This window comes from Mirounga leonina, unplaced genomic scaffold (assembly GCF_011800145.1).
Source record: "Mirounga leonina isolate KUSES-001 unplaced genomic scaffold, KU_Mleo_1.0 Mir_170, whole genome shotgun sequence".
Taxonomy (NCBI): Eukaryota; Metazoa; Chordata; class Mammalia; order Carnivora; family Phocidae; genus Mirounga; species Mirounga leonina.
Genome location: NW_023270433.1, coordinates 31,078,171 through 31,096,652, shown reverse-complemented (window position 1 = coordinate 31,096,652; position 18,482 = coordinate 31,078,171).

The window sequence follows — 18,482 nt, the reverse complement described above, 5'->3', positions numbered from 1 at the left end:
CTATCACAAGACAAATCCTTGAATAGAGATAATATCAAAATTATCCTGAGGATCATCAGTCCTTTAAAATACTTACCAGGTGATCATTTAATACACCATCCTAGCTTCTGAGCTGCAAGATGGTAAATCTATAGTCAAACACTGGTGGCCTGTTGGCCCTATCCATTCACAAACCTGTTTAATTCGGCCTGTACAATACTTTTTAAAACATTCAAATTGTTACCCCATTTGAAAATTTAAAAATTTAACTTAAAAATGTTGAAGTTCCAGCAATTCTAGACATGGCTACAATGGTCTGGAGCTCAGTAACAGCTGTGCCTTTGAGAAAGAGCCTGCCTTTTCCAGCTTGCTAGGGTCTCCATCCGTCCTACTTGACTCTTCCATTATTTTCTGGTCTCCGTAAACGTTTAAGTTTACAGTTTCTTTTACATAACCCACTTTTTCCCCTTTTAGAAAATCATGACTATTCTTAGCTGATTCCAGTCTTCTGACACATCCCCCATTTTTCACAGCTCCTCTGAGATAACAAGAAGTGGCCCAGTAATCTCATTTGCAAGGTCTTACAGTTCCCTAGAATACAATGTTCCTGGGCAGGAGGCTGGAAGCTTTGTGCTCAGTCTCTTCACCAGCTTGGACTTCAGTGATCTTTTTTATGCCCCTGATTTTTCTAGCCTTTCCATTCATAAGGTCATTCTTCTTGGCAGAGCAAATGAAGGCCAAGAGTTTTGGAATGGCTTTGAAAGCATTTACCCAAGACATTTGCTTTTGCCTTGTTCACTTTTCAGCTTGCTCCAAATAGCATTCTGTGTCTTTTATGATGTCCTGAGCATTGTTCACAAGTCAGAATTTATCCTGAGCTTTTGCTTTTCTGACATCATTTGCACAAATCTTCACCATTTTTAATATTCATTCTTTGGTTTCCAGTAATGTCTTTGGAAGAGCTGAGCTCACATAGAGCTCCCTAAGAAATCAAAGGATTCCTTCTGTTTAGAGTCCACCTCAGTTTCTTTGTCATCAGGATTGTATGCAATTTCATAGACAGAATGTCCACATGGGGACCTTCCCAAACCTGCTGAGACATCTACCACTTTAGAATTTCAAACTAGCTGAATCTTTTCTCTGGGTTTCTTTTCTCCCCCCTGGCTAATGGAAGCTCTCTCTCTCTCTCTTTCTTTCAGGCTTCCTCTTCTTTCTATCACAATTAAGTACAGGAGACAATCTCATCACCTTATCTACCTGCTGGGAGAAAAAAATTGTGGGGCAATAAGAATTTATTAGAAGCTGGGCAGAATCTGAAATTTGCTTAGATCTGACACCTTCTGGCTTCCAGCTTTATTCTTTGAATTTCGGGGATGTTGAGAAGCCTCCTGGGAAAAGAACTCACACAGATGCATGTGGCATGGGAGAGTAAATGATAGGGAGGGGCGTTCAACAGAAAGTAAATTGCAAGAGGATGTGCAGAGTCCCTTGGACATAAATTACATCCAAAGACGAGGGGTTTTGCGTGACTAGTTAGGTTCAATGGCAAAGACTGAGAGTCTGTGGGGAGAGACACTGCAAGTACCATGATAGGGAGCTTTTGCTTGAACCAACTCTGACTCCTCCATCCCAACAGACATGCATGCCCTGGAAAGAAGAGGGCAATGAGTGAACTAAAGAGCTTTCCACCAAAATTTGTTGTGAGCTCTTCTAAGAGACTGAGACAGGGAGGAGGACCAGCTGGCCAGAGTAGCAGTGGGGATTAAGTGATGGTGTAGGAGCAAGCTGGGGACAATCAAGATGCAACATGAAGACACTTTGCTTCCTTACCAGACCTGCAATCTGAGTCAGGGACTCATTTTTTCCATCTGGCTGGATGATCTTCAGAATGCCCCCATGTCATTAGCAACTTCTTTTCTATTATATTTTTGCCTTTCTCAAGGTTTGACTCATAACTCAAGGCATCTCCATTCAAGGATTTGTCTTGTGATAGGTAGCACTACCATCCCTGCTTCCTTTTAACAAGGTGAACGCCTCCATTACCATATTTAGGTGTAAGGATCCTCCCATCAAGTGTCTGAGATTCCTAAAAGTGTATCTCCCTTCTTGCATTAAAATATCAAAATTATTCTATTACACAGTACTAATACATCTTTTCAACGCTTTGTTTAGTTTTCACCCTTCATTACCTGAGATTCTCCCTGCTCCCACCCCCACCCCCAGTCTTATGCTTCTGGGTAACTAGTAACCAGCTCTACAATTTCTTTCTGAATAGTCACCAAGGACTCCATGATCTTGCCAGTCCTCATGTGATAATAGTTACCACTAATGATGATGATAAGTACCACTTAATGGGTAGCTACTCTTAGCCATTCCCATCTATTATCTCTTACCTTTGCAAGGGATATTTTTATTTCCACTTTATAGATGAAAAAACAGAGACTCAGGTAGTGAAATAATTTGCTCCAAGTTCCAAAGCTATTAAACAGGTGGGCTGGTCTAACAGCGTCCTGACATCCTCAAAAGAGATGATTGAAGAAAGTTTAATGAAGGGAACATGGTAAGGTATGCAGAGTTATAGAAAACCTGCAAGGGGCGATAAAGTAATCCATTAACAGAAACAGTAGAAAGCTTGTATTATCCTTGGGCATGAAGGGGCAAGAAAAGCTAGTGGTTACTTGAACCTGGAGAGAAAGCTGTAGGAAAAGGCCAACTGTCAGGAGCAGCCACGGCCAAACTGCAACCCAACAGAGAGGGAACTGGGAAAATAAATATCCTGACCTCACTTCTCACCTCTGATTACCTGCCAGCACCTCCCATTGGCTAAACCCAACTGGAGGTAGGAGAGCAAATCTCAAGTCAACCCCCAGCACACAGAGCAAGGTCAAGAAGGGTAGAAATGAGATTTGAACCCTGGTTTGTCTAACTCCAAAGCCCTTGTTTTTCTCAAAATTCCAGTGTCTTAAGTCCCAGATACTTAACTTAGTGTCTTAACTAAGAGCTCATAATTTCAGTTTCTAAAACCTCGATCTCCAAATCCAAATTCCATTCTCAGACATGCATCTTAGGCAGTCATTAACTTCCCAGTTAATCTTATTTCTTCCAAGTCATCTTCCAAATAATGACCTGAAGAAAGCCATGCCTGTACCCATTAGTTCTGTAGTGTCCTGTTTAGCATATTAGAATCCCTGGAGATATTGATAACATTTGCCCACACAAATGATTCATTAAGAGTGGGATATCTTAGCAGACACTACCACAGCCCAGACACCTGCTCCAAGAAGTCAGTCCTTTTCTGATTGGAGGACTGGCCCAACCCATGGTCCCTTGAAATCCTTCACTCCTCAATTTTCTCTGACCTTTATTTTCCCCTCCTATCTACCTCTTTCTTAAGAAGGAATACCAAGAGGCATTCATTAACCTCTTTCCTATTCTCCTCAATCAGGGAAATCTATTAAGACTTCCAGGGATGGCTGGTTACTGATTCACTATATAATCAATATGCCTTCATCCATGCACAGTATCTTTCATGACTTCCCCAAAGATGAGGAAATAGTAATTATATTGGTCAGTTCCCAAGACAAGAATTGGGCCACTTTTTCAAGTAGGCAGTATCACTGCATTTTTTATTTTATTTTATTTTATTATGTTATGTTAGTCACCATTCATTACATCATTAGTTTTTGGTGTAGTGTTCCATGATTCACTGTTTGTATATAACACCCAGTGCTCCATTCAATATATGCCCTCCTTAATATCCATCACTGGGCTAACCCATCCCCCCATCTCCCTCCCCTCTAAAACCCTGTTTGTTTTTCAGAGTCCATAGTCTCTCATGGTTTGTCTCCCCCTCCGATTTCCTCCCCTTCATTTTTCCCTTCCTACTACCTTCTTCTTTTTTTTTTTTTTTAACAGAGGTACAGGTACAGGTCTGAGTATCACTGCTTCTAAAAGTCATATAAAATTTTTTAGAAAATCATGTAAGATAAAGCATAATTCTGTATGCAGAAAATCCTAAGAAATCTGCAAAAAAACTAAAACTAAAAGGTGAATTTAGCAAAGTCGCAGGTTACAGGGTAATTATATAAAATCAATTGTATTTTTATAGAATATCAGTGAAAAATTTAGAAAATGAAATCAAAGAAACAATATCAATACAGTAACATAAAAAAAATAAAACATTTAGGAATACATTGAACACATATATGCAAGACCTGTACACTGAAAACTACAAAATGTTGTGGATAAATTAAGAATAATTAAACAAACTGAAAGGTACACATACATGTGTTCATGAATTGCAAGTCTCAATCTTGTTATGATATCTGTTTTCTCTAAATTTATTTATAGATTCAATGTTATCCCTATCAAAACCCCAGCAGCCTTTTTTGGTAGAAATTGACACACTGATTCTAAAATGTATATGGAATTGTAAATGATTGAAAATGTCCAAAACAATTTTGAAAAAGAAGCAAAAATTTGGAGGACTTACCCTACCTGACTTCAAGACTTACTATAAAACTATAATAATCAAGACAGTGTGGTATTGGTGTAAGGATAGATAAATGGATCAACAGAGCAGATCAGAGAGATCACACACATACATTTTCAATAAAGGTGACAAAGTAAGTCAATGGGGAAAGGGCAGTCTTCAATCAGGAATCACTGGATACCTATATGGGAAAAGATATCCTTACCCCACATCATACACAAAAATTAACCTGAAATAGATCATAGAACAAAACAGAAAACTGAAACTATAAAACTCCTAGAGGAAAATGTAAAAGAAAATATTTGAGAACTTGAAGTCAGCAAAGATTTTTTACTCAGGACAGGAAAGGCATTAAACGTAAAATAAAAAATGGATAAATTGAACAGCAATGGTCCTGAGGCTACTGCCCGGGGAGTTTAAGCCAACTTGGCACCTAGAAGAGTCTCTTTTTCTTTGTGTATTTTTGCCCTTATTAACAAGCATGTTAAATTGACCCTTGGCTAAAGCTCTTGAGTTCTACATAACTCCAGTCCAGCCTGCCAAAGTTCTCTGTGCTGGACTGGGTCTCAGTCCCAGCGAACAATAAAATGTGAATTTGCCTTTCTTTGCCTTTGTTCTTTGTTAATGTGTATCTCTTGTAAATATGTCAAGAAAAGAAGAGGCTGAGCTGAGACAGAATTTATGCTCTCGTGGATCCTATGCCAAAATAATATCGAACACTGTCAATGCTCCAAGGTCATCACAGGCATCATGTACTGCCGCCATGCTTTGTCTCAGTCTATGGTTTAAAACCAGTGTCCCCTGTTACATTAGAATCCTTAAATTTAATTAATAGGCTACAGTTCCTGACCCTGCCTTGGAGAAGAAAAACTCTTCCCAAGAGGATGTTTCTATCATAATCCATGCTGCCACCTTGGAATACAGTATACCAGGACTGCTGTGGATATTGTTCCCATTACTGAACCTCGGGTCACACTAAAGGACCCAGCCCTGGCTTAAGTAAGGATATGGACAATGATAAAGGTGTGTCTCTGCTTTGGAGGTCTCAGAGATGTTTTAACTGCTTGAAACTCCCATAAGTTTCCCGAATCCCTGCCCGTCAGGACAATGAGAGGGCCATAGAAACCTAAAGATAAAAGCAGATGAGGCTGAAGACATCCTTTGAAAGAAGAACACACATCTGTGGTCTCATGGCTATGAATCCATTGACCCTACCTCTGGCTTTGTCCCTCTCTAGCCCTGAACCTGTGGACTTGACTCTATCCTTTTGTGTGAACCCAACAATTTCTGAGTTTCTGATCTTGCTGAAACCTGCCCTCAGCACCCTAGAGTTCTAGCAATGTCTCCAGCATCAGAGATGTTCCTTTGGATATGGCCCCAGCTGATCCAGTTTATGCAACATTGGTTGCTATTCTTTAATAAAAGCACAGAACTGAGGAAAGCTTGTAAGGTCTTGCCACAGCTCTATCTCCAACTCTTTGGTCCAGTTTTTTCTGGCCCTTGGAGACACAGGTTGGTCCCTGACTTCCCGAAAATTACCCCCTGGTTAGGGAGAAACTGAAGCAAGTCCCACACCTTTTTGAACTAAGACATGTGCTGTTTACAGGGCTGGTATGATGATCAAATGGGAAAGTGTAAAGTACATGCGTGATAAATTCACATGATTTCTGCACACATGGAATGTTACATAAAATGTGTCTTCCATTAGAGCCTGTATCAATGAGATCTGTAGTCCGAAAACGACGTACAAATAATTAATTAACTAATTAGCACAAGCCCTACTTGCATCCTAGATTTAAACCAAAACTGTAATTACTTATGCAGCACACTGTCTTGATCTTCTTTATATGTCGTTTAAGATGGCATTTGGGCTACTTTTTTATGTGTTTGCTGTTTTCACATAAACAAAATGGCCCCGTCAACAGAGAAATGGGGTTACAAAAGACACTGTTCCCAAAAATTGGGAGGTTGTTAATGTGGGGCCCAATCTTTTTCAGAGGCATCACTGGGAACTTGGGGATTACAGACCATTAAGCCTTACCTCGGTATTAGGACAACAGATGGAGAGTTTAAAGAAGGACAGAAGAGTACAACACAGATAAGGTGGATGTGATACTGGGTCTCAGCATGGTTTTCCCTGGGGAGGCTAAGCCTCTGCAGCCAGGCTGAGTCTTTGATAAGGAGAATGAAGGAACAGACTATTCAACATGGTTGTACTAGGATCAGATGTGCTCATGTTTTCAGCCAGTTTGGATGGGGAGGAGAACACAGACACTCTCGGAAGAAGAGCCAGAGGGGTTGGCATGGGCTCTCACCTGGACTCAAACATCTTCCTGGCAGCAGATGAATGTGGCTAACCTGGGTAGCCCCGCAGTGAGCTGGGAAGGCCTAAGGAGTCACTTCATAGAAGAGATGCACTCCAGCCAGGTTTGCTGTTGGTGAATCCTACATTCCTACTGATTGCATTCTTCTAAGAAAATCAGAAATCAGACATAAACTTTTTTGAAATACGAACCAATGGTCCAGTGAAGTTTTCCAAAATTTGATCACAGACCAGATGTCCAGAGAGTTGCTGCACCCAAATGATTGTTGGCTCTTCTTTGAAGAAATAATGAGCACTACCATCCTCCCAGCCACAAAGGTGGGAACACACAGGAACCGTCTTTGACAAACTCTTGCCAGTTCTATCCCAATAACCTCCTTCTTCTTTAACCCCATTACCACTGCCCTAGGTCAGACTTTATCAGGTCTCACTGGACCAAATGATAGCTTCCTAGCTGGGTCTGCCTCCTGATAGTTCCCTTCAAGCTCCCTGCACACAGCACTTCCAGATCAGCTTCAAAAAGCACATCTGTCACTGCGTCACACTGCTGCTCAAAAACTTTGAGGCTCCCCCTTGTCTAAACAAAGTCTAAACTTTGTAGCCTGGAATTCAAGAGCTGCATAATCTGGCCCTGGCGTGTCACCGACGTGTCTTTCCAATCATTTTTTATTTCCCTGCATTTCCCCTTCAAATAAATTTAACTTTAATTAAAATAATATCCACTATTTATTGAATATATGCCAGGTTCTCGCTCTCTCTCAATCACTTTATGAGATACGTCTTATGATTGATCTCCATGTGACATATGAGGAAACAGGTCCAAACAGATGAAATAACCTGCCAAAGGTCGTCTAATCAGTAGGTGGCAGAGCCAGGTCTCCACCTCCAAAACCCAGGTACGGGCCTCTGCCCGTACCCCATAAACTTCCCTTGTCCCGGGAGCCCTTGAACTGCCCCCTTCTTCCCTATGGAGAAGAAATGTACATGTTCCTCTCGCCCGATGCTTTTAGTTCCTTGGAGTGTTTTGTTGTACAACCTGGAACTAAGAGTTTTCCCACTCCAATTTTCTATAAAGATTTGACTCGTTAAAGCAGGTCACTCCCATTCATTGCTTGTTCAGTTATTTCTAATTCTACTTATCTGAACTGGGAGTTGTCCTTTCGGAGTGGAACTGTTTCTCCTCCTCTCTTGCCAAGCACTAGAGAAAGAATTGGATAAATGACATGTATTCACTTAAGGTAAATCAGGTTGGCTTGTGAAATCTCATCTGAATCATCCCTTCTCCGTAGCCTGATTTTCACACGGAACTGAAAAGTAGTGTAAAATGCCCTGTTGGAAGAGCTGGGTAGAAGGGGCGGTCTGAAGGCACAGAGCAAAGAAGATGCACTGCCATAAACTCCTTAGGATTCTCCGTAGATTTGTGTGCTTCTAATGTTAAACTGGATTAGTGCTCTTGTCACAGCTATTAAGTAATATCAGCTGATTATTTTCACAAGCCCAGTTCCAGTGCCTCTGGGCACAGTGAGTAGGTTTTTAAAACAAAGAAATAATCCCTCGCTACACTTTGCAAATTACCATACTGATATAAAAATGCTTATGCAGATTTTTGAATGAATATGAAGTCTCATTAAAATTTGTACAGGATCCATAATGTTATGATAGATCTTTTTTTTTTCCCTCTGTGTGTTTCTGCATATCCTATATAATAAAACATTTTCATAGTACTTTGCAGTTTACAATGTTATCTCATTTGATCCTCAGTTTTTTCTTGAAAGGTAAATGGAGCGTCACCTGGGTGGCTCAGTCATTAAGCGTCTGCCTTCGGCTCAGGTCATGATCCCAGAGTCCTGGGATCGAGCCCCGCATCAGGCTCCCTGGTCAGCGGGAAGCCTGCTTCTCCCTCTCTCACTCCCCCTGCTTGTGTTCCCTCTCTCGCTGTGTCTCTCTCTGTCAAATAAATAAAATCTAAAAAAAAAAAAAGAAAGGTAAATGGAATAATTACCGATAAGAAAGCATGACTCAGATGAGGAAGGTGACTTATCTCTGTCACAGGGAAAATGGATGAAAAAGGAAGGATTTGAACCCTGGCTCTTAATTCCACATCCAAAGCTTTTTCCAAGCACCTTCTAAATATCTGGCACTGGACTGGGCAAGAGGGATGGAACGTTGAATGAGACCTCAAAAGGCTTACAATGTAGTGGAAGGATATACATAGAAGACAGTATGAAGCAATTTGATGGAAGTATGCACACTGTGTTGTGGAAACTCTGAGGAAAGGTTCATACATTAGCCAAGGGGTGTAGGAAGGACTTGTGAGTTGAGTCTTAAAGAATGAGTGAGGTTCAGCCAGGCAAAGGAGAGTTAGAGAATGATGAGGAATTCCAGGCAAGGGAAGAACACAAGCAAAGGCACCAAGACCTGCCTGGTTGGGGTGGTGTCAGGTATGGACTCTGTGCAGCTAATTGTTATTGAAGCAGAAAGGATCAGGCAGGGAGGGCTGATCAATGAGGCTGAAGATGTCTGCAGATGTTAGATCAAAGAAGTCCTTGTATGGGAAGAGCTTGGACATTCCCCTGGACATACTGCCTATTTAAATGCTTTAAAAATGGGCTTGCCTGGTCAGATTTATATTTCATTAAATTGTGCTGACTGTGGCATGAGGGTTGACCAGAAGTAAACAGGAATGGAAGCAGGGAGCCCTGCACGAAGACCATTGTACCAATCCAGGATAAAGAAAAAGGGGAAGCTTTATTTTGGCAGGATATGCTCATTGATACGATGTGGCTGGCAAGGAGAAAGAGATGTTAAGGGTGACTCCCAAGTTTTAACCTGGTGCCTAGGCAAGGATGAGTGAATTGTAGAATTTAGGAGGAAGAACTGGTTTGGGAACATGCTATGTATGTATGAAGAGTCACCTAGAGCTATCTAGAAGATAGTTAAATTCCTGACTCGGGGGAGGTATGAATGAAAGAAAAAGTACTTTGGGGTTAGTGACTTATAGGTGTTAAAAACAGAAGTCATAAGGGCAAAAGAGCTCATTTAGGCAGAGTGTGAGACAGTGCACAACTCTAGCAGCTTCCAATATGTAAGAGGAAGAGAAGCCATGGAGAACCAGAGAGAGAATTTCCAGCTACTATGAAAATCAGAAGGATGTATATCCCAGATGCAAGGAAATCCAGAGTCTCAAGAAGAAAAAGAATGATTAACAGTATTCAATACTGGAAAGTGGTTCAGTAGGATAAGGACTGGAAAAACACCTATTGGATTTAGCAATTAGAAAGCTACTATTAATTTTACTGAACAGGTGTTTCGGTGGAAGGACCGGGGCAAGAAGCAGACTGAAGCAGGGTGGGGAGTTAATGAGGTACGGGAAACTAGAGGTAGTGAGTGTAGGCCATTCTTTTGAGATAGTTGGATAAGATCCTACTGAGTTAGAGGTAAACATGGGATAGAGGTAATCATGGTCTGTTTGTTTGTTTGTTTGGATGGGGAAAAACATGACCATTTTTATATCCTGAGGGAAAGGATTTCATAGAAGGAAAAAGGTCTCATAGAGAGTTGATGACTGGTAGAACAAGGTGCAGGAAGAGAAAGTGGCAACAAGGATACATATCCTCTGAGGCAGAGGGGAAAAGAGGCAATGAATGAGAAGCTGCTGTAAATTGACAGAGATGGATTGATGCTAGAAGGATCAATTTTCTCAGTGCAGTGTGAGACATGACATTCCACTGGGAATGTAGAGCGAGGGGTGCGGGGTTGGGTGTGGAACTCAAGGAGAGTGGTAAGTGTTTAGAGAGTTGCTGAGAAGGAAAGGGTAATCAATCATGGACTCTAAAAAGGGGGAAAAAAGAAATAAAGGTTGGGAGAGGGCCAACGGATGGAGAGAAAATTAAGGGTCCAAGAGCCTTGAGGAAGCAAAGCATGGGGTTACTGGAAGGGACTTGAAGACTTCAAAAGGGAAACTCTTCTAGGAGATGGTCCTAGAGTATGTGACTGAAAGTGAGGCAAGGTAATGGTCTCCAGGAAGAAGGAGTTCCAGAATTATGAGACTAGGATGTGGGATGGTCCAATTCTTGTCACTGAAATGTCCTAGGATGATGATGGCAGGAGTTGAGATGGAGAGACAAGTCATGAGTCAGGTGCCAAAGTCTTCAATAAATGAACTACAGTGCCTGGAAGGCTAGTACATGACAGTGATATAGAAAAGATAATGGATTATATAGCCAAATAGAATAAAACTCAAAATACATTGCAATTTTTAACTTGGGTGACAGTGTAATGTCTGTAAACATAAGCAGAGATCCAAGAAAATGTCAACTCCTTTCCTGGCTCCATGGTACATGGAAAGCAGAAGAATGAGTAGCTTTCACTGGGCAAGTCCCATAGGGCAATCCAGATCTCAGCAATGAGCAAGGGGAGTGGGGAGTGGCTCGGCATGAAGCAGGGACCCAGGAGCACAATGGAGAGGGGTGTGGAAGGCAGCAGTGAGAAACAGCTTGCATTAGTCAAGAAATGAGTGGGACACTAACCGGGAGAGGAGAGTCAGGTATGGCCTTTCTTCTGTGATAGAAAATTGCACAGCTAAGAGGTCTGGTTAGAAGACACCCACACCGCGCCCCCAATCAGATATTCTGTCTACGGCCATACCACCCTGAATGCGCCCCATCTCGTCTGATCTTGGAAGCTAAGCAGGGTCGGGCCTGGTTGGTACTTGGATGGGAGATATTCTAACTGTGCCTGTGATGCCAGAATCTCAGGCAGCGTGTGGCTGGTTTCAGGGAGACCAGGAAGGTTGCTGGAGGTTTGCAAACAGATCTCCAGAGCCTTCCCCTTGTCTTCCTACAGTCAAAAAGAAAAAAAAAGAAAAGAAAAAGTATTCTTAGCTCATCCCACATTAATTTTTATCCAAAGTAAATCCTGCAATTAAAAAACATCAACTCTCAATCTTTTTAAATATGCTAAATTAAAATGTGCAAAACAACTATTATATTCTTCCTTTAAAGAGAAACAGAGAAGCCTTTACTTCTGCTTTTTCATATTTTGTAGGAGAAAAAAAAAATGGAGCAAATGATGTGATTGAAGCCAAGGTTGTCTATAAAGTGTGAAAGCACTTCCTTTCCTTTCCCAGGAGCCAGGACTAACACTAGAAGGGAGAGGAAATTAGCATGAAAGTTTTACTTAAATTACAAGATGGGTGAAGACCTTGCCCGAAGATGATATCTCCCTGTCTCCTGTGACAGACAATGAATGGCTTTCAAGACCAAGGTTGTTCTCTTTGTTATGTAAATAGTTTCCAAGAAGCTCATAGAATGTTCCATCGGACTGCAGACTGAGGGTGGTGGTACGGAAAGCGTGCTGACCCAGGAGTATAGTCAACTGGATCCCTCCTCACTGTTACCTGTGCACCGTGTGACTCAGTGTGAGCCTCTGTTTCTCCATTTTGGAAAAAAAAAAAAATCAGAATGGCAAGGCAGCTGTTTTCCTGTTGACCCCAGACCATACTACAGAGTTCGTATGAGGATTACTGCTTTCTCAGGTGAAAAGCACCCGATACGTGTTTACTCATGCTAGGGCGGCCTGCAATTGCTGCTTTGGCAGCTACTGTCCTAACTCTCGGACCAAGGGGTGACAGGCGGGCAGAAGACTGGCGTCAGGGAATAGAATGGGGCAGAAGCTTAGGGCAGGCAGGCTCTCAAACCACACCAGGTGGGGAACCCTTCCTTTATCTGGCTATATCTGCCCCCATTCATCCGTTTGAAAAATTTTCAGACTAGGAGTAAGCAAGCACACCATTATTATAATTGTCTTTACAGTCCAAACAAAAAACAGAAGAACTTCTTTTCTGACTCACATATATATATATATGATACACAGGTCATCAAACCAGTTACTGCAGAAATGCATATATATATATATACACACACATATGTATAAACATATATGCATATGTATACATATATGTATATGTGTGTGTGTGTATATATACATATACATATATATATATTCAATTCCTCCTGTTGCATCTCCATCTGGATGCCCACTAGATCTTAAACTCAAAGCCCAAAGTGGAGAAAGAAACTCGGTGGTTGAAAACAATGGACTGTCTCTACAACTCTGTGGTGTGGCCGGAGGGCTCTTCCTGCCTGGGATTACTCGCAGCCACATTCAACTGGCAGATCTGCTGGGGGCTGGGCTCCCCTGGAGCAGTTGGCTGCAAGGCTCCCTTTCTCTCCACAGGGCCGTGGGCTTTCTTGGCAAGATGGTCTTACCGCACCTTTCAGAGAGGAAGCATCGGGAGAGCGTGAAATGGAAGCCACAAGGATTCCTAGAGCCTAGGCTCCCAAGCCATGCAATGTCACTGCAGCAGCATTCCACAGGTCAAAGCACCTCATGGGGCCAGGCCAGGTTCAAGAGAGGGGAAACAGACTCCACCTGCTGAGAGGAGCAGCAAGTCTCATAGGGAAAGGCCTGTAAGATGGGAGTTTCTGTTGCGGCCATCTTTGGAAATAACCTGCCACAGCTGACTCTAGTTTTTATCCTCCTCCCTCCTGTCTGTCCTTCCTCCCTCCCCCCCTCCCTCCCTCCTTTCCTTCCTTCCTGCCTTCTTCCTTCCTTCCCTCCCTTCCTTCCTTCCAGTTCATTAAACTCTCATAATTCCTAGGCACCTGCTATGAGCCAAGCCCTATTTCTAGGTGCTAGGGATACACTCATGTGCAAGACAGGTAAAACACCTACACACGTGGAACTTAAATTAGTGGAAGGAAGCACATAGATAAATGAGCTTGCATCAGCTGGAGAAAAAGAGCGAGGGGAATGAAGACCCGAGGTAGAAGATGAGAGGGCAGGGAGACGGCTTTAGACTGGTTAGTCAAGGAAGCCTCTTGAAAGAGGCAACATTTAAGCTAAAATTGGGCACCGAGCTCCACAAGTGCCAAAGCCCTGAGGCAAGAGCAGATGTGGCTGTGGCTGCAGCTGGGTGGGCTGACGGAGAATGGCAAGGCAGTTGTTTTCCTGTTGACCCCAGACCAAACTGTGCCTCAGCCTCTCCAGCTAGATGCTTTTCAGTGTCATTCTCAACTCCTCCCTCTCATCCCCACATCCACCGGGCCACGTCCAGTCTGTTCTTCTCTAACCTCTCAGACCAGGCTCTTCCCTTCCATCTCTGCCACCACCCTCCTTGGTCTCTCTCACCTAGAGGCTGGATTCCCTCTCCTGCCTGCCTCTGCTTTCTTCCACTTTAATCTAGTCTTCAAAAGCTGCCTGAATGATCTCCAGAAGATGACGTTCAGTTACAGCTCCAATAATCCTCAGTGGCTCGCTGCAGCCGTTGGATAGAGTCCAAACCTCTTAGCTTCTCTTTGGACGCCTATGTAACATGGCCCCCTGTCTACTTTTTGAACCTATCTCCCCACTCTGAGTCTAGACTCTACTCTAAGAGGGCCATTCTTCTGAAGTTGGAGTATTGCTCTTCTCCCAAAACACAAGCAGAATGGGAACTGAAGCCATAATCTGCCATTAATCTTTCAGCATGCATTAGGAAACCAGAGGTTTCAAAAGCCAGCTCCTCTGGATGACAGAAAACTGGACCAGAAAGAAGTCAAAATGAAGAGGAAGGAGGGAGGCAATAGGCTCAGTGCTAGGGGTAAGGATTACGTTTAAAGCTGACCTTGAAATGAGCAGCTCTTGGGGACAAGTGGAGTGCATGAAGAGTGGGGGTGAAGGAAAGATTGAGAGTCATTGACAGAAAGTGGGATTGCATTCTTAAATAATTCATGATTCAGAGAAGGCCAGAGCCAGACCTTGGAGGCCATCGAGTCCCACCCCTCATCACACAGAAGAGGGTAACCTGCCTGGATTGGGGAAATGTCTCCCTCCCAGTCACAAAGCGCACCCACAAGAGACCCATCCTGGCCCTCAGGCCCCAGACTCCCAGGCCATGCTGCCTCATGTTACCTCCCACTAATTCACCTCCCATCATCTGATGGATTACCTCCTGGAGCCAGGCCAGAAACAGGGAGCCTGATGTTGCTTTAGAATGTCACACACACACACACACACACACACAAAGCCAACAAGAAGACAGTTTTCTCCAGGCCTTGGGCTTGTATTTTCCCTGGCATACTATGGAGGCACCAAGGTCCAAATTGTCTGGGTCAGAGACAGAGGCTCCTTATCTTTGGCTGTTCTGAAGTGACACATCGAGAGGCTGATAGGAAAACAACCAAGTCCATTTATTTGACGGCCATGATAAGTGAATTGGATCATCCTCAGCCAAGGAATTGTTTGGAAAGATGTCATTAGGTTGGCCAAGAGAGAAGAATCAAACCCTGGCAGCCAACCTAGTGGCCTCTTTATAGCTAAAAATAGCCAGAGCATCATCATCTTTTCAAAGAGGTTTCACATCCATTATATCAAATTCTCCACCCAACATGTTTGTTGAGGTAGGTACTATTTTCAATATTTAAGGTTGAGGAAATGAGACAGCCGAGGGCACACTCAAGGTCACATGAGCTCATAAGTAGAAAAATTAGAATTTGGACACAGGTCTTGTGATTTCAAAACCACATGACTCATACTATTTAGCCTTAAAAAGGAATGAAATCCTGACCCATGCTACAACACGGATGAAATGAAGACATTATGCTAGGTGACAGGAGCCAGACGCAGAAGCACAAATACTGTAGGATTCCCCTCATACAAGTTACTTAGAGTCGTCAAATTCACAGAGACAGAAAGTGGAGTGGTGGAGTCAGGGGCTGGGCAGAGAGGAGGGAAGTGATGGTTTAACGGGAACAGAGTTTCAGTTGGAAAGATAAGAGGTCCTGGAGAGGGGTAGTGGTTAAAATGCTCAATTTTATGTTATGTATACTTTACCACAATATAGAATAAAATTATGAAATATTTGTTTAGTCCACGTTTTCTAACAATTCCATTCCCAAAACATTGTTTATAGAATGCAAGAACTGAACGGAGCCCCTAATTTGCAAAGGAGAAAACTGAGGCCCAGAGAGGGATGTGGATGAACATGGGTTGGTCCAAAAGTTGGGCACAAATCATGTCCTCCCAGCTTTCTTAGTTCTTTCTAGCCTAAGTCACTCTGGCCTTTGTCACCCTTCCACGGCTAATGTCTTAGCCAGCTCGGGCTGCCCTAACACAGTACCACAGACTGGGGGGCCTTAAACAAAGGAAATGCATCTCCTCATAGTTCCAGGGACTAGAAATCCAAGATCAAGGTGTCAACCAATTCATTCCTGGTGAGAACCCTCTTCCTAGCTTGCTTACTTGTCATGAGTCCTAGAAGGTCACCAATCCTATTAGATCAGGGCCCCACCCTTATTACCTCATTTAATTTTAATTACATCCTAAAACCTGTATCTCCAAATACAGTCACATTGTGGGTTAGGGCTTTAACATACGAATTTTAGGGGAACACAATTCAGTCCATAGCAGCTTGCTACCCTCTCCTGGGCACTGACCACATGCCAGGCCCTGTGCTTTTGCAAGAGCCCTCTCTTATCATTCCAATCTTTCATTGATGAAGTGCCCCAGGACTCAATTTTGGATCTCTACTTTGCCTACCTCCACTCCCTAAAGTGATTAAGGTCAATTCCATGGTTTCTCCTCAAGTTACATCTCCAGCCCTGATCTCTCCTCTGAATTCAACATCTCCCTACTTAGAGAGGCTAAAGCAGCTTGAACTTAATATGTCTAAAACTAAACTCTTGATTATTCTCCCCAAAACCTGCCCCTCGTCCAGTCTTCCCCATTTTAGCAAGTGGCAATCCCATTCCACTTGCTTAGAGTCAGCCTTGACATCTGTCTTTCCGTTGTAGCAAATCCATTTGCAAATCTGTGAGCTCTACTTTAAAATGAATATTTCTTGCCTTCTCCCCTGCAAGCACCCTCATACAAATTATCGTCACCTCTGGAATAGACTATTATAACAGCCCCGTGGTGGGTGCTGTGATGCATTAGTCAGACCCCCCCCGCTCCGCTTCGGAACTGTGGTGTTCATTCCCCCATGTGCTGAAGGTTCATAGCTGCATCCCTCATAGGAACAGCTCTCAGAAAGGAGCTCTCATTCCAGGTTGCTCTTCCCCATAAACACCCGTGTGGGTCAAGTCCTTATCTCATCCATGTTTCTGCTCAAATGCCATCTCACTGCAAAGGCCTTCTGACCACTCCTATGCAAACAACATCCCCTTTGTTCTCCAGCCCTTACTCTGCCTGATTTTTTCTTCATAGCATTTATCAGGCTCTGATACATATTTATTTGTCTACTTGTTTATCATCCTAGAAGTTAAGTTCCAGAAGACCAGGGCACGTATGAGCGCACAAGTGTGTGGTTGTGTGTGCATCCGAGTGCTTAGCCCCAGCATCTAGAACAGAGTCTGGTGGCACATGGCAGACATCTGTATCAGTTTCCTATGGATGCAGTAATAAATTACCATAAATTTAGTGGCTTAAACAGCACAGATTTATTATTGTGCAGCTCTGGAGGTCAGAAGTTTGAAATGGAGGTCAGAAGTTTGAAATAGGCTAAAATCAAGGAGTAGGCTGGGCTGTATTCCTTCTGAAGACTCTAAGGGGAAAAATACGTTTCCTCGCTTCTGCCAGTTTCTAGAGGCCACCTGCATTCCTTGGTCCATGGCCTTGGTTCTTTATCTGCAAAGCCAGCAGTGAAACATCTTCAAATCTCTCTCTGACTCTGACTCCTCACCTGCCTCCCTCTTCCTCTTCTGAGGATTTTTGTGACTATACTGGGCCCGTGTCATTCATCCAGGTTAATTGTCCTATTTTAAGGTCAGCTGATTAGCAACCTTAATTCCACCTACAGCTTTAACTCCTCTTTGTCAAGTAACCTAACATACTCACAGGTTCTGGGGATCAGGCCATGGGTACCTGTGGTGGGCAGAGGCGTCGTCATTTTGCCAACCATGACACTCAATAAACCTTTGATAAGTAAATTAATGAATAATTATCTAATTTTACTCACTCAGTGAGTAAATTTTTCTCCCATTTTACAGATGAGGGAAATAAGGGTAAGTCACCCTGCCCAAGTTCACACAGCTAATAAATAATGGAGCAGAATTTGAATACAGGCAGGCTGACTCAAGTCCATCTTTGTCCCCACTAGCTTTATTGTCCTGTAGTTTTCAACTCACAAATCTGTCTCCCCCACTAGACTCAAGAGTTCTTGAGGGCAGACGCCGTGGCTTTGACTATTTGTAGCTCTAGAGCTCAGCCCAGGCCTAGCAATGACAATAATAACAGTGGGAATTTCTTGAACACTTGCTATGTGCCAAGCACTGTTACAAACACTTTACCTGCACCCAAAAATATTTACCGAGTAAATGTTGAAGGGATAAAACCATCTATTCTCACTGAACCTAAATAGCCACATTTGTAGCTCTATCTAATACTCAAGCTCTATACTAAATGTACAAATTCAGTCATATTAAGTTGGAGAGGCTCTAAAATATCAAGAGTGGGTTTATTTCTGTCTTCTGGTCTGAATCCAGAATCCCAACTCATCATCAATCAGCCTGTCTAATGAATGAACACTCACTGTGAATAGATTTATCCGTTCTAGATTACGACTTTGATTTGACAAACTAGAAAATAATGACTAAGAGACACAGAGGTCTTCCCCATTTCCTGAGCGCTCTCATGGATGCATTAAATTCT